This window comes from Pongo abelii, chromosome 16, assembly GCF_028885655.2.
Source record: "Pongo abelii isolate AG06213 chromosome 16, NHGRI_mPonAbe1-v2.0_pri, whole genome shotgun sequence".
NCBI lineage: Eukaryota > Metazoa > Chordata > Mammalia > Primates > Hominidae > Pongo > Pongo abelii.
The window spans coordinates 89202999-89219698 of NC_072001.2; positions in this window are offsets into that span (position 1 = coordinate 89202999).

The window sequence follows — 16700 nt, forward strand, 5'->3', positions numbered from 1 at the left end:
TGACCAGCATTAACATTAAAACAGAGATCTTAAGACTGACAAAGCAGACTTTTCATAGCAATAAGACACCAAATTCCAGCCTGACTCTAGTATAGCATCACATAACAGATAGCAGGCCCTGAAAGAAATCAAAGTATTTTACCCCAAAATATATGTATTTGACATATTTTGAAACAGTCCAGCAAAGCTGTCTGTTGTGGGGAAAATCTGCGTTCTATAGAGAATCTCTATTCCTTTCTAGATCTTTTCCCTGCTCCAGGAGAGAATTAACTAAGAGTCGGGCACTTTATTAGGTCTGATAAGAGATCTGAAGCCTGCTACATAGAGGTTTTGTCTGCATGAGAAAACTTTGGTCTCCAGAACCCCTTTGTCTTTTTTGTTGTTGTTGTCGTTTTGAGACAGTCTTGCTCTGTTGCCCAGGCTGGAGTGCAGAGGCACAATCTCGGCTCACTGCAGCCTCTGCCTCCCAGGTTCAAACAATTCTCCTGCCTCAGCCTCCTGAGTAGCTGGGATTACAGGTGCCTGCCACCATGCCCAGCTAATTTTTGTGTTTTTAGTAGATATGGGGTTTCACCATGTTGGCCAGGCTGGTCTCGAACTCCTGACCTGAGGTGATCCACTTGCCTTGGCCTCTGAAAATGCTGGGATTACAGGTGTGAGCCACCACACCCACCCCAGAACCCCTTTGTCTTAACTAAGACATTCCTTTCTATTGATCCTGGGCCTTTAGATAATAACTCTTTCAATAAATTGCCAATCAAAAAATGTTTGAATCTGCCTATGACCTGGAAGCCCCTGCTTCTAGTTGTCTCACCTTTCTGGACCAAACCAGTGTACATCTTACATGTATTGATTGATGTCTTATGTCTCCCTAAAGGGTATAAAACCAAGCTGTAGCCTGACCACATTGAGCACATGTTCTCAGGATTTCCTGGGGCTATGTCATGGGCCACTGGTCACTTGTATTTGGTTCAGAGTAAATCCCTTCAAATATTTTACAGTGTTTGACTCTTTTTATCGACAAAGGAAGACTGAGAAACTGCCACAGACCAGAGGAGACTGGGGAGAGATGACAACCACATGCAACATGGTACACTGGGTGGGATGTTGGAATGAAATGAGGACATTAGTGAAGCTGGTGAAATCTAGTAAAGTCCAGAGTTTAGTTAAGGAAAATGTACCAGGCTGGGTGCAGGGGCTCACACTTACAATCCTAGAACTTTGGGAGGCCGAGGCAGGTAGATCACTTGAGGCCAGGAGTTCAAGACCAGCCTGGCCAACATGGTGCAATCCCATCTCTACTGAAAATACAAAATGTAGCGGGGCATGGTGGCAGGTGCCTGTAGTCCCAGCTACTCGGGAGGCTGAGGTAGGAGAATTGCTTGAACCCAGGAGGCAGAGGTTGCAGTGAGCTGAGATTGCACCACTGCACTACAGCCTGGGCACCAGAGTGAGATTCTGTCTCAAAAGAAAAAAAAAAAAGAAAACCCAAAAAACCTCCCCCCCCCAAAAAAAATACCAAAAAAATTCAATAATGTACCAATGTCAGTTTTCTAGTTTTGACAAATGTATCATGCTATTATAAGATGTTGACAATAACACAACAGGTTATAAAGAAACTCTTTGTGCTATCTTTGTAACTTTTCCTTCAATCTAAAATTATTCTAAATTAAAAAGTTTATTAAAAATATTTTAAAGATTTTTTTCTCTCCATGCAGATTTCTCTTCTGTTTCCTTAAGGGACTTGGTTCATGCCTCTGATACTGACCCATCAGGTGGTTTTAAGGAAATCAGCATGTCCCTCACAAAGAGAGTCTACATTTTTGATTGTTGGTTCAAACACCAGATTTTGGATGTAATTCTTAAGAGTAAATGCTTAGAGTAGCCATTCATTATCAACTGCTTGACAATTCACCATAGAGTCTGACAAAGAGAAGAAGGTTGTAATGCTTAACCTAATTATGTAATTATGTATACAGTCACTCGCAACAGTCTATAAAATGGTAGGGCACAATTATAATTACTCTCAGTAAATGGGCATAAAGCTGACTGATGTTAGAATGGTAGACTTTATTTTGTGGAGGAATTAATAAAAAGGGGTTTTAGAATTAAGTTGTTCAAATATCTCTCCAAGTGCAATAATGCCTTTGCAGCATCTCTGATTCATGAGGGGCTCTCTGCTTGTGCTCGTCTAGCCAACCCACATCCACTTTGTGAGAGTAAAGAACTTTTCAATCATGGTGAAATCATGGTTTTCAGTCATGGTGAATGTGTGCTTACTTTACATGATTGGTTGACTTCCTTGAAGAAAATGGGAGCCAAAACTTAAGACACTTGAGACAGAGTCAGAAATAATCAATGAGGTTTTTGAAAGAGGTTTCCACCCTGTGATAGCCATGGTTAACCAAGATAACTGTTGCCTCTGTTTGGAAAGACCCTCCACTTCCTCACTGTCCATCACTATTAATCTTATTTCCATGATGAAGCCTTTCGTGACTAGGCTTTCCCTTTCTCTCATACCTCTCCCTCAACTTCCGTTAACCATTCTCATCCACTGAATTCAGTTTGCACTTGATCATGGTAACTTGTCAATATTTCTGTGTCCTTTTTGGCTTGTTTTGCAGCTGCGTTGAGAACTCCCATTGTGCTGGCATCCTCTGAGTCCCCTTCATCCATGGCTAAATGTATTGATGAGCATCTAATAGTTTTAATAAACAATTGATTAATGGATGTATAGAAGGACAGACAATGGACATTCTGTCAAGTGACTGCTTATGAGGGAAGCCACAACTCTCTATGACTGTATGTCCTGGTGACTTTCAATCAATAATTTTAAACTCATCCCTCTTCAACCTAGGCAGGGATCTCTGAGTATTAGTGTCCCAGCCATGTGTCCCAGATTCATGGAAAGGATCAAAGTCAAAAGCAACTTCTATCATCATGACATTTACTTGATAATTCAACATAAAGTGGAATTCCGGAAAAGAGGCATGAAACAAATTTGTATTCCTTAAGTGGGAGCATTGAACTAAGAGATCATTGAATATCTCCTTAGTTTTTGGAATTCAGCCCTGGCAATTAGAGAAGAGATGCCTGATGTCCTCTTTATGGGTTATGTGATCCTACACAGCTGCAGATGCTTTTATGGCCTATGAAAATTGTGACTCAACTGGCTAATTGCCAAACATTCATGGCTTTTAATAGACTATTTTCTTCTCGGTGTCCTGTTGTAATCTTTGATCCTTGAAGACTTGATCCATAGTGGAACTACCACCTTCATCCTTGGAAGCTCTTTTTTTTTCTATTATCTTTCCCATTTATTTACCCTCTTAACTAATTAATTTTATAACCAAGCCTGCTGACATTGATTTTCTGGAATCCTCTGTTTTGGGGGTGTGAACTGTAAAAAAGATGAAATATCATCAGTTTCTATTCAGCCTTATTTTCACATAAAAACAGTTTACTCTTACCTGCTTCCTCTACTTCATGAAATATAATCTGGTAAAGACTGAAGAACCTGGTATAAAATTATTGACAACCAAGAATCCATCTGAAGCAGGTGCAGTGTCCTTGGCAGAGTTCTAGGGTGACATCTGTGGGTCTTCGTTGCTCCAGAATGGAATGTTTATATTTCCAAAGAGATATACAGAATATTCACAAATAGATGGTAGAGTCTATATGAATTGAACAGTGCTTCAAGCACAAGTTCCTGTTGATGAGAAATGAGACCTGTCTAGGAGAATGTTTTATGATATTATCCATACACTCTTATCCATACGTATTACCTAGTGATGGTAACATTTTGAACATATTCATTCAGTGAAGAAGGGGTTAGTGGGATTTATAATAGAGATACAGATAAAAAATACATTTGATTCTTTGGAAATGAAGACCTAGGGCATAGGGAAAGATAAATAGGATGCCTAATTTTCTTCCAAACTGCTTCCTGTTTAGTTGTTGCGCTGTGGTTATAATTGATACACCAAATCTTGCAACAAATTTTCATTGCAGCTGGCTACATAGCACTGAGATTCCTGGATATATTTGGTGGGAAACATTCTGCTTTGAAGATGAGATTTGCTTGGATGAAAATCACAGTTGAAGACCTTTAGAGGTGCTTGTGTGGACCAGCTGGTCCAATGAGCTCATGATAAGGCTTAAATACTTCTGAGATGTGCCTCATGAGATGAGGAGGCTACACTATACAGACAGGATGGGTAATCTCTTTTCATAGAAACTTAAAGCTGTAGTCCCCAGTAATCTGGCCTTCAAACAAGGGGGAAAACTACAGGAATACTTACTTTCTGATCCTTGGTATGTTTGACCTTAGCTGTTGATGATTATGTTTATGAAGTAATTCACTCAGAAGTATAAGGGCTTTGTGTTTTCAACCGTGGACATAGGTTGTATGATTCACTGACCCTTCTTGTTACTGTTTGAGTTTTCTTTTCGTGTATAACATTGTGTTTATTATTGAGATTAAAGGTTTGGCTCATCCCAAAAAATGTAATCAAGATCAGAGTCAATCTTTTATAAATGATGTGGGTCCTCCTATAGAAATAAGAACTTGGAAAATTGCCTTCTGTTGCAGGATAGGAAATCCAGTGTCTGTGGATCTTGATTACTTTGGCCTATAGTGTGCTGAGTATGGACACAATGGAAGGTGATCCCAGGTAGCAAGGGAAAGATGGCATCCACCAAAAGCAGGCTGGCCGAGGGCACGTGGGAAATCATACCTCTTGGGAAACCCTTAGTGGAAAAGGAGAAAATTCTATTACAGCAGAGCCAAGCTAGCTATCTTCCAGAGCCATTTCTTCTTCTTCTTTTAACACAACAGCTGGGCTACAAGTTCCATCCTCCCTTGCCGTTATGTGTGAACATGTGACTGAGTTTTGATCAATGAGATGGGGTTGGAAATGACATGTGCCATTTTCAGACCTGTCACATAAAATCCTCCCATGAGAGGTCCTCTGTATTTTTTTTCAGTTAGCTTAAGGCAGATGAACATGTTGATCTTGGAGGGTACATGAGAAAAGGAAAGCCACAAGAGAGAAGGAACTGGGTTATTGAATAACCACTTACAGAAGCCCTGCCCATCAATTAAGAATATCTCTTTAGGACCTTCTATGAATTTTTAAAAACCCTCTTTTTATGATTGGGCCATTCATATTTTTTTGGGGGGATTGTTTAAGTGGGTAACATTATCTTAACTCACCTGTATACCTTACAATCTTACTTGTCTATTTACCAATTAGTCTCATGTTGTATTAGTCTGTTCTCATGCTGCTAATAAAGACATACTTGAGACTGGGTAATTTATAAAGGAAAGAGGATTAATGGACTCACAGTTGCACATGGCTGGGGAGTCTTCACACTCATGGCAGAAGGCAAAGGAGAAGGAAAGGCGGCAGGCAAAAGAACTTGTGCAGGGGAACTCCCATTTATCAAGGCATCAGATCTCATGAGAGTTATTCACTACCACAAGAACAGTATGGGGGAAACCACCCCCATGATTCAATGATCTCCACCTGGCCCTGCCCTTGACAGGTCGGGATTATTACAATTCAAGGTGAGATTTGGGTGGGGACATAGCCAAATAACATTACATGTCGTGGTAAAACTTGGAGATATTTGCAAAGTTTATGTCTTGATTCTAACTTACTGTATGAGTAGCTTGGGAGGAAGCTGGATCACCAGGTGCAGAGAATCAGTCTCTGAGATACAGGTGCCCCATCTCACATGGTGACACCTCATTCCTTCCATCCCAGTTAAACCTTACAGTGTTTGTGCCTTATTTTATTAATGGAGGCAAGAAGTTTGTATGTAAGTTATGCTAACTTATCTATGTTCCCTTTCTTTATCTCATTTTCTTTAGCCAAAGGAGCTCATTTACTAGATCTGGGGAATTAATTTGTACTTATGTAGCAGAATGAAGGGAACTGGGGTATATGACAATTATAGCTATTAATCTTACCATACCCGAAACATTAGTTGAGCAGATACTTCCTAGGCCGAGATATCTGTGAGAACAGAGACTTTACTGACCTATTTACAACCGCATCTCCAGTTCTTGACATGAAGTGGTCACCCAATAAATATCTCCCAATTATATTAACACAGTGCTTCCAATAACGAAGCCAATCATGGATAAATTGGGGAGAACACTGACAACAAAACGAACAGAAAGTCTTAGTCTTTATTGCCTAGAATGTGGTGGGTGCTTTCTTTCAATATAACAGAACCAAATACTGTAGCGGGAATATGAATTAATAATCATTCAAAAATTAATATAATGTCTCATTCTAGATCAAAGCCACACCCTCAATTTAATTCCTGGTTGTTGATTTATTTTCAAATAGTTGAGCAGATGCTGGATATATCTATAGAATGAAACTTGCTAAATTTAACTAGATTGTCACTTAACCCTCTGTGTGTGTGCGTTTGTGTGTATAGGAATCTGATTGGTCTTGTATCTGATTCAGAAAAATCTAGTCCTGGCTTTGAGTGAAAATGGAAGGTAGGCAGTTGTCTTGGAGGAATGATTTGTGGGAGGCTCCATAAAGCTCCAAGACCTAAATTATCTCCCTGACTTGGCTTTGACTGATCCCTGAAACAAGGAGACTTTAATTCCTTTGATTTATTTCATTATCCCCATTAGGTTTACTGGGAGGAATAGTATGTTACATAGGTGTGAGTAATTACTGCATTCATGTGGTGGTTCCCAACCTGGGCCATGTTTGCATTTTGCAACATCTGTAGATATTTTTCGTTGTCACAACGGGGGCTGAGAGTGGTGGGGTGGTTATGCTACTTGTCTCTAGCGGGTAGAGACCAGGAATACTGCTAAACATCTTGCAATATATGGGACGGCTCCCTCTTTCCAATTAAAAAAAAATAATTATCTGCCCCAAAATACCTGTAGTGCTGAGCTTGAGAAACCCTGCATTAGGGTGAAGTAAATCGCTGATAGATTCTTTTGAGAAGATAGTTAACAGAGTAGAGGTTTTGAGACAGAGTGGGTGGGGTGGACAGAAAGGCATAAATTTAAAATTGTGGAATGGGAGGGTGAATGCTGGGATACCTTTCCACCCCAGAGGCTCCTGGCTAACATATGTGAATTGAAAGGGAAAAAATTACTACTTCTTGGGAAACATGCCAACTGTAGAGCTGTTCTTTTAAAATGTCATGGTGCTGTCTTAAGTTAACAAAGGTCAGCAGTGGTGTGCGTAGGGGATAGGGCAGAGATCTTGAACTGAAGTCCACACTGGCCTCTTTTATATGCCTCACTCTATCCTGGAGCATGAGGGACACCTTTAGAAGAGCTTCATGCCCTACCTGAGTTTTCTGAGGGTACACCTGTCCTCTGAGACTCCTGGGCATGTTTCCAGCAGATGAACATATACTACCATTTTGTCTCTCATTCTTCATCTTCAGAGTCTGACACACTGTCAAAAATGGAAAGTTGGCTTTTTTAAAAAAATTTTATTATTATTATACTTCAAGCACGAAGATCTTCTATTGACTCCAGTTTGACATCATAGAACATCATTAGGTTATGGAACTGGAAGGGCCTGAAAAATCATGTCTTCTTATTTTCTTAATTGAAACATGAGGAAAGCAAGTGGGGTCCAGGGAAAGTAAATGGCTTATCTAAAATCATTCTGGAAAAATGAGGATTAGAACTGGATTTACCACCTCCAAGTCTGATGTTTCTCTATTCTCTATCATGTAATCTTTTGCAGAAACACCTGAGTAAGAGAGAAACTCACTAAAATCTTTGAGAGATTTTGCAGTTTAAATGCTTCGTATAGATTTTTTTCTTTTTCACTGTCATACATTCCAAATTCAGTTTTTAGAAACAAGATTTTCAATGCTTTTTATTGATCTCCTGTTGAGATTGGTTTGCATTCTAGTCACTATTGTTCATAAGAAATTATCCTGATCTCAGTGGCTTGAAACAGCCATTTTATTTTTCTCACATTTTGGTGGTCAGGCATTTGGAAATAAGTCATCAGGGCAGTTCTTTCCTGGTGTCTCTTGTATGGTTGCAGTCAGAAGTTGGCTGGGGTTGCAATTATCTGAAACATCAATTGGTCTGGACATCTAAGATTGCTCCCTTCCATTATTTGGTTGACATTTAATGCCAATTGATCCCAGTTCAGCTGAGAGCTTAATTGACTGTCTACTGGACCACCATATGGGTCTTTCCGTATGACCTGGGCTTTGTTATGGCATGGCTTCCTTATGGTAGTCAGTCCTCTTACGGCTTCAGAGGCAAGTATCCCAGTGACCTGATGCCTATTTCTTAATCCTCAGACCGTACCCCAGGATTGCATTGCTTTTCATGACCTACTCTTGAAAGGTAAGCAATGTTACTTCCATTGCATTCTATTTGGTAATAAGAGAGTTACTAAAATTGGCTAAGATTCAAGAGTAGTTGACATAGATACCATCTCTTGGTGGTACACATGACAAAGCATTTGTGGACAAGTTTTAAAATCATCACGGTTTGGATTTTACAGTCAAAAAGTTTCCACTACATAAATAGTAATTTGGTTATTTTACAATGTCTTATTTTTTTAAAACTTGCTATATTTCAAAATTCAATTTGTAAAATAGTAAGAAAGTTTATGTTTGCTTTTAAGTAAATTATTCAACTTTTCTTGGCCTCAATTTCCTTATCGTTATGATAAGAATAATGATATCTAAATTTTAGGATGAGAATTTTGTTTTAAGAATTAAGCAGTAAATGGTGTCTGAAACAAAGTAGACACTGAATGGTAATAATCATAATATTGCCCAGGTGCGGTGGCTCACGCCTGTAAATCCCAGCACTTTGGGAGGCTGAGGTGGGTGAATTGCTTGAGCTCAGGAGTTCGAGGCCAGCCTGGGCAACATGGTGGAAATCCTGTCTCTACCAAAAATACAAAAATGAGCCAGGTGTGGTGGTGCACTCCTGTAGTCCCAGCTACTTGGGAGGCTGAGGTAGGAGGATCCTGGGAAAGTGGGCTGCAGTCCAGTTGAGGCTTCAGTGAGTTGTGATCATGCCAGCCTGGGTGACAGAGCAAGACCCTGTCTCAAAAAAAAAATCACAACATTGTTGTGTACCTGGGATGCCAGTTCATATCCTGATGCCTATTTCTTAACCCTCAAATTGTACAGAACATCTCTGAAAACAGCACTTCAGATTGGGGTAGGGAAGACCACTACCCACTACTTTAAAGAGTACCCAAGTAGTGGAGTACCCACAGGATAACAGGAGTCCCTGAAACGAGAGGCACAAAGACATCAGGGTCAAATCATTCCTGCTTCATAATTCTGCTTTAGACTAGCTTGCTGAGAATGAGCTGGGTAGAGGACATGGAAAAGGGCATCTTCCCAGTTTTTGGAATGAAGGTGACTTGTAGAGGCAGGGAGGAGCCTCCCTGTCCTGAATGCTCTTAATTGTCCATGTATGTTTTGGAGGTGGTGGATTCAGAGGGGATGAATGTAGCAAGTGGCAGCTGCTGGTTGAAGGAAGAAGGCAGCAACCCATTTCCTTGACGACGGTGTGAGCCTTGGGTGGTAGACACCTGGAAGTGTTATTTACTTGCTATGTTTAGAATCCTTTTAGAAAAGCCGAAAACTGTTTGCCACTTCCTTTCAGAAATCCTTAACTCTAACCTGCAAGTTTTGTGCTATAATTTGTCAACTGTGCTTGGGAAAGACTTCACAGACTTCCTAGAAATAGAGATGGAGCCTGCTTTCCAATCAGCATCATTTAAAAGAAAACAGAGAACCTTTCAGACGTGTGAGGTTGTTGATTGCTATCATTATTATGATGACTGGAGACTTTGCAATTTATAGAGAGACCACGAACGTGCCGGGCATTGTTGACAAAGCACAGGATTCAAAATTGTTTCTGCCCAGAGGATGCAATCTCACCCTCTTTAGATGTTTTGTTTATTTTTTTTCTCTCTCCTTAAGAGTATTCTGCTAAATTGGGAACATTGTGATCCTGGTGGAAAATTGATCTCATAAGATGTATCTCAAAGGATCTTCAGACCTATTTTTAGATTATTCACCTTTTGTCTGTCATGGCCATCGCCTATTTATTTATCAACATTTTATTGAGCATTTAGTGTGACCCAGGCAGTAAGCTAAGCATTTCTACATTTATTATGGTATTTCTAAGTCAACTGTCCATGAGTTAGGTACAAGTATTAGTTCAATAATGTGGGTGAGGAAATTGGGTGTTACAGAGGTTTTTGAAATTAGCCTAAAGTTGATCTGAATTAAACTTACATTTTTAATCCCTTCTCTTCTCTCTTTCTCTCCCTGTCTCCCTCTACCTCTCTCTTTCTGTGCCTCAGCCTCACTAGCCTTCTGAATGTCCCTCAACTTTGCCATAGGACTTTGCATACTAGCCTCTTTTGTCCTGAGCATTTTTCTTTTCCATTTTCTGCTAGTTTACTTTTGTTTATCTTTCAGCTCTCAGCTTAAGTGTTACTTCTTAAGGGATCCTTTTCTGATTCACATCAAATAACTCTATTTTATGCTCACATGTCACAATAAACCTGGAACCTATTCCCAGTTGCACTTTTATATCTGGGTGACTCTGCACAATACATCCCTCCCCAACTAACTTCAAAGCTTTGTGAGAACAAGGACTGTCTGTATACATGCTATCTATGTATTTGTAGCACCTAGCACAGTGCCTGGTACATAGTAAATGCTCAACAAACATCTACCAAATAAATGAAAAACAGAGCACATTCTATCTTTACCTTGTGCTAGACTGTGAATACCCTTTTTACCGAGGAGGATCATTGATATCTTTGACAATTCATTATATAAGACTCAATGTATGGTTGGGACATTTGTCAAATTCTGGGGCTGGAGAACTATCAGCAAAGATGTTGGTGAGGTTGTTTTCAAGGTTCCATCTAAGATACTCCAGTCAGAAAATAGTATATGCCATTTATTTTTTTATTTTGTTTTATTTTATATCTTAACATTTTGTTACAAAACCACATTACCTACCATCCAGCTTCTGTAGTGATAGCAAACGTCTTTCTTATATATCTTCACTATTTCCATGCCAACCCCCATCATTATTGAAACAAATATCATAGTTATTCAGCCCATAGTCTTCTAAAACACTTCTTTCTTACGAATCCATTTCAACCTTGCCAGGAAATGTTTTCCTTCAACTTAGACTAAATCTCTAATCATGTAGTTTCTGCCTGTTTCCTCTTGTGTGAAGACAGAGAGCGGCTGGTCACTATTTTTGGTGTTATATAACCATTTTTAGTAATTGAAGTTTGTTATTTGTGCTCCCTTCAGTCATTCATTAACAACTTCAAATTTAATAATGTCTTTTATTTAACTTGGACCATCTCTAGTGAGTGTTCAAACTGCATGACTGGAAGAACAAATTTATTTTTGGCAATATGGTTTTCTTGGGCTATGAGCTGTGTCGTGAGCTCTTGGCTCATGAGTTTGGAAAGGTTCTTTCTTATTCTTTAGAGGCTAAGAAATAGAATGTTATAGGCTTGTTCTTTCAATCTGGCAGGGCATAAGCACTCTATTTCTGTGAGATCAGGGGCACTACTCAAAGTGTGATGGGATGGACTGTTTTTTTCCCAGTCTAGTAAAATTGGGTCTAGACTTATGGAGAAAATTGAGAGGGGGACTACAGGATCCTTTTTTCCCCTCCACTTTAAGACTGTGACGAATCAATGGTGCCTTTTTTTTTTTTTTTTTTTTTTTTTTGAGATGCTGTCTCACTCTGTCGCCCAGGCTGGAGTGCAGTGGCATGATCTCAGCTCACTGCAACCTCTGCCACCCAGGTTCAAACGACTCTTCTGCTTCAGTCTCCTGATAGCTAGGATTACAGGCATGTGCCACTACGCCCAGCTAATTTTTTTTAATTTTTAGTAGAGATGGGGTTTCACCGTGTTGGCCAGGATGGTCTCGATCTCCTGACCTCGTGATCTGCCTGCCTCAGCGTCCCAAAGTGCTGGGATTACAGGCGTAAGCCACTGTGCCAGCCAGTGGTGCCTATTTTTTAACACTGTGTTTGACTGCTATGTTTCAAATATGATTTGTTTGCCCCTACCAAGTCATACGTTGAGATCTGAACCCCAATGTTGGAATTGGGGCCTGATGGGGCGCTGGGGACTTGCACAGAGTAGGCATTCAGGAAACTATGGAATGAGAGGTATTTGGATCGTAGGGGCAGATCCCCCATGAATGGCCGAGTGCCACTCTCACAGGAGCGGGTGAGTTCTCACTCTTGTTTCCCACGTGAGCTGGTTGTTGAAAACGCCTGGCACTTCCCTTCCTTCTCTCACTTCCCTGCTTACCCTGTGATCTGCACATGCAGGCTCCTCTTGCCTTGTACCATGAGCAGAAATAGCCTGACACTTTCACCAAAAGCAGATGCCGGGGCCATGCTTCTTGTACAGCCTGCAGAACGTGAGCCAAATAAACTTATTTTCTTTATAAATTACCCAATCTCAAGCTTTAAAAAATAACAACACAAAAGACAGACTAAAACACTGACACATAGTTGGCACTCTATATTTGCTTGCTCAGTTGCTAGATTGACAGAAAAATTGAGCTGTGCACCTTGTAGACTTCTATAACAATGTTCTCACTGGGATGGACTTTACATCCTGACATCGAGAACAGAATGGCAAGGCTCTGTCAGATTGCATATTAAGTCTGAATCCCATCTCATATCATTCCATAGTTTCCTGAATGCCTGCTGTGTGAAAGACCCCATGCTAGGATCAGGGGAGAGCAAGAGGAATGAGTCAAAAATCTTGCTCTAGAGGAGCTCACAGTCTAAAGTGAGTGTGGGAGATTAAAAGTGGCTGAAAATTCTTTTCTATTCCTTCAGTTGAGGGGTAGAGTCTAACTCCCCTCCACTTGAATTTGGACTAGCGTCCAGATTGATTTGATTAATCAATAGAATATGGCAGAAGTGATATTTGGCCTTCTGAGGCTAAGACAAAAGAAGCCTTGCAACTTTCACCCAGTTCTTGTGGAATACTTGATCTGGGGGAAGCCAGCTGCCATGGAAGAGATCCAGATACCTTAAGACTATTATGCTGAAAAAGACATATGTGGGCATTCTGGTCAGTAGTCCAGGTGTGCCCAGTCTTCTAGCTATACCTGTCAAGGTGCCAGAGGTGATTGAAACCAACATAGACCCTCCAGTCTAGTGCATCTGCCAGTTGAGTGGCACTCAGTGACCTCAGTTAATACCATGGGAAGCAGAAGAATCTCCCAGCCAAGTTCTGGCCAAATTTACCTATCCATAAAATCCACAGCTAGATTTAAAAGGCCATTGTTCTAAGGCATTAAGTTTTGGGATAGTTTGTTACCCCCACAATAGACAATGAGAACAGAGATAAAAGAAAATAACCAGCATCAAGTAAGAATTTTAATAAAAGGTATGTACAAAGTGTTGTTGGACAATGAATTAGAACAAATAATTCTGTTCTTGGAGAGGCCAGGCCACCACAGTGCCCCACTTGGTGGGGCACCAATCATGTTGTAGTCTTTGTGAACAGCACCCCTGGAGTTGTGCAGAGCCCAACATGAGCAGACATATGTGGCAATTGTGGGTAATGGGGGCTGGGAAGGTAGGTTAGCTGGGAAAACCATATAGAAAAGGAACTGGAGCTGAGAAGTAACATGCTACAAAGAGTGGGGCGAAATGACGCTTAAGCCTGCATCAGCATGAGCCCAGACTTGAGAGCAGAGGTACCCATGATGCTCCTGGTGCATAATAACTGGTTCTGTATCATTGGCATGGAGTGTTGGGGTAGGAGAAGTGGCTGCAGCTAAGCCTCCAAAGGCAGAGTGATGTGAAGGGCATCATTTTCATACCGTGATGAGGAGCTGGGAGGAGGAAGGCAACAGGGAGACATAGAAGATTTTAAAGCAGCGAGTGACACATTCAAAACAGTATTTGAGAAAAGTGCAGTTCAAAACCCCACAGACTACGAAAGACACTGTTATTCCAACTCCCTGAGTCTCCCTGAAAGCTTGGTAGATACCTTTTTTTTTTATAGGAATGTCTTCAACAACAGGGGATTACTCAATGTTTCATTTCAAAGGATCATTAAAGGAAAATCAAGGCACATCACATCCTGCCTTCTTTAACTGCTCATTTATTATTACCGTGGGTGAGATAAGGCTTTGTGTTATTCTTCTAAATAGTGTAAAATATTTATTGGTAAATGTAGCAGTACATAAATTAATGCCAATTGAGATTATTTTTCTCCACTGATCGCCATGATTTTTACTTAAAGTAAAACCATTTGTGCTGCTCCATTCTGGCTGAGCGCTAAGTGAAGGCATTATGAACTGAATGTCTGTAGGACAACACTGTCTCTTAGTTTCTATGGGATGGCAGGACTCTGTTGGTGAGCTGGCTCTCTGGTTTGTTTGTGAAACCAATTTCTTTCCTATTTTTCAAGACCACAGTACTTGGGAAGAGAGCACGTGGAGGTGTAAAATTTTCTTTTCTCTGTCACATCTGAATTTACTAAAAGTGGCTTTTATAAGTAGGATATTAATTATTTCACTTACCTGAAAGCCCACAGGTGGGAGGCTCCACAGAGTTGATCTGGTGGCTTACCAGTCACCGAGGACCCAAAATTGTGTCTTCATACGACAATGTCCAAACACAGGAAATATTTTTTGTGTTTTGTTTTAAATTTTTTTTTTTAATTCTGGAGAAAATTTTTTTCCAAAATCTTGCAGGTATCCTCTCAGGTTTTCTATTTCTGATCTGGGTTCATATCCTCCTCTACACCAACCACATGAAAGAGAAAAAGCTTAGAGGAGATGAACCATGGCCCATTCCCTGGGCAAGTGAGAGGGACCCACATCCTCCATCAACACTCAACCATCCTGTATTTGAAGCAAATGGGGTTTTCTCGGAGGCAACTCCAGAGGAATGGCTGAAGTATGTGCAGCATATGATGTTGGCCACAGGTCAAACCAATTTAATTGATTTGTATATTAAATGTTGATTTAATATATACCATACGCCCAGCTCTATATCCCTGTTGGCAGATACAACAGAAGTATAGAAGACAATGCTTGTTCTCAGGGAGTATCAGTGGGCATTGTAATAAAGCAGGCCATTCCTTAGGTTGAGAAATTAATTTAATAAAATATATGGATTATCTATTACACCTCGTGAGTTAGAAATAGAGAGATGAATAAGACCTAGTTCTTGCCCACAAATAATGTACAATTCCCTTCACCATCTGCTTTATTCAATCTGGTCATACTGCAGACAGATTAATCCCCCAGCCTCCCCATGCTCTGCCATGCTGCCCTTGGAACACACAGGGCTACATCATAGTGGGAACACTCTTTTCTCCCCTTTCAACTTGGTTTCTCAAGTCTCCCATCCAAGTACTAACCAGGCCTGACCCTGTTTAGCTTCTGAGAGGTTTCTCAAGAGTTATCATTCATGGATCTGGCTGGGTTCAGTGTTCCTTTCCAGGATTCTCTCTACTTCTCCCAGTTTACCTTTGTCACAGCCCTTACTGTCTTGGGTCCTGTCTGCCAGCTGTTCATCTCAGCCAGGCCTGGAGCCCCATGAAGGAAGGTTGTGCTGTCATCCATTTTTATCCTCAGTGCCTAGCTTGGTGGCTGGAACATAGGTGACTCCCAATGAATGTTTGCGAGATGAATGCATGAATCATTGAATGAAAATAAATTATATCTGGACCTTTTATTCCCCTTTAATCAGTTTTTACCTTATTAGTTTTCTTCTTTCCCTTTTCTCTTTCCTCTTTTTCTCTTCTCCTCATTTTCTCTATTTTCCTTTTCCTTGCTCATGATTTATAATCAACCAATGACTTCAGCATTTTAAAAGATATCCAACATTTGCACAGCCTTTCCAAAGGCTTTTATGCCCCTCCTCTTCACAGAAAGATGAGCTGTGCTAGAGGTCTATCCAGAAATGTCAGTGTTGATCAGGAAACCAATTCCAGAGACTTCATTTTCTTCTGTGAGCCATCTTTGGGTCCACTTTCAAACGGCTAGAGTCCTGAACATTCCCCCAAATAATAGATCAGTTGCTGGACAGCTCCTTGGTTCTTATTTCTAGTTTTTCACAGACTACGGAGGGAGAGGCACCCACATTGGTACACGTATATATCACAGTTGCTGGAGGATGGTGTGGACTTGGAGATTCAGAGAATGATATCGTCCATTAACATTCAGTGCAGCTGTGATGACAGGCATTAGCAAAGCATATGCCTTGATTGCCCTTGTTAGCCCAAAGCTCCCAGTGGAGACGATGTTAGAGTAAACCCAAGTCTTTCTCCTGGGTAAGTGTCTAGGGATCCCTAGGAGACTCAGCAAGTCCACACTGTCTCTGAGTTCAGGGTTCTCTTCTGTATAACAGAGGATAGAGTGTCAAGCATTGCAGAGATCCCTTAGAGTTTTTTCATAATAGGATTTGGTACCACCCTGGGATTCTCTTGAAAAAACGAGCAGTTCATTCTTGTTAGTCAGGGAAGTCTTTTCATCAGAACATTTTAGTGGATTTCTGTTTCTTGCCTCTGTGCTGTATTTGAAAATAAGCTGGCTGGGTGTGGTGGCTCATGCCTGTAATCACTTTGGGAGGCTGAGGCGGGCAGATAACGAGGTCAGGAGATCGAGACCGTCCTGGCTAACATGGT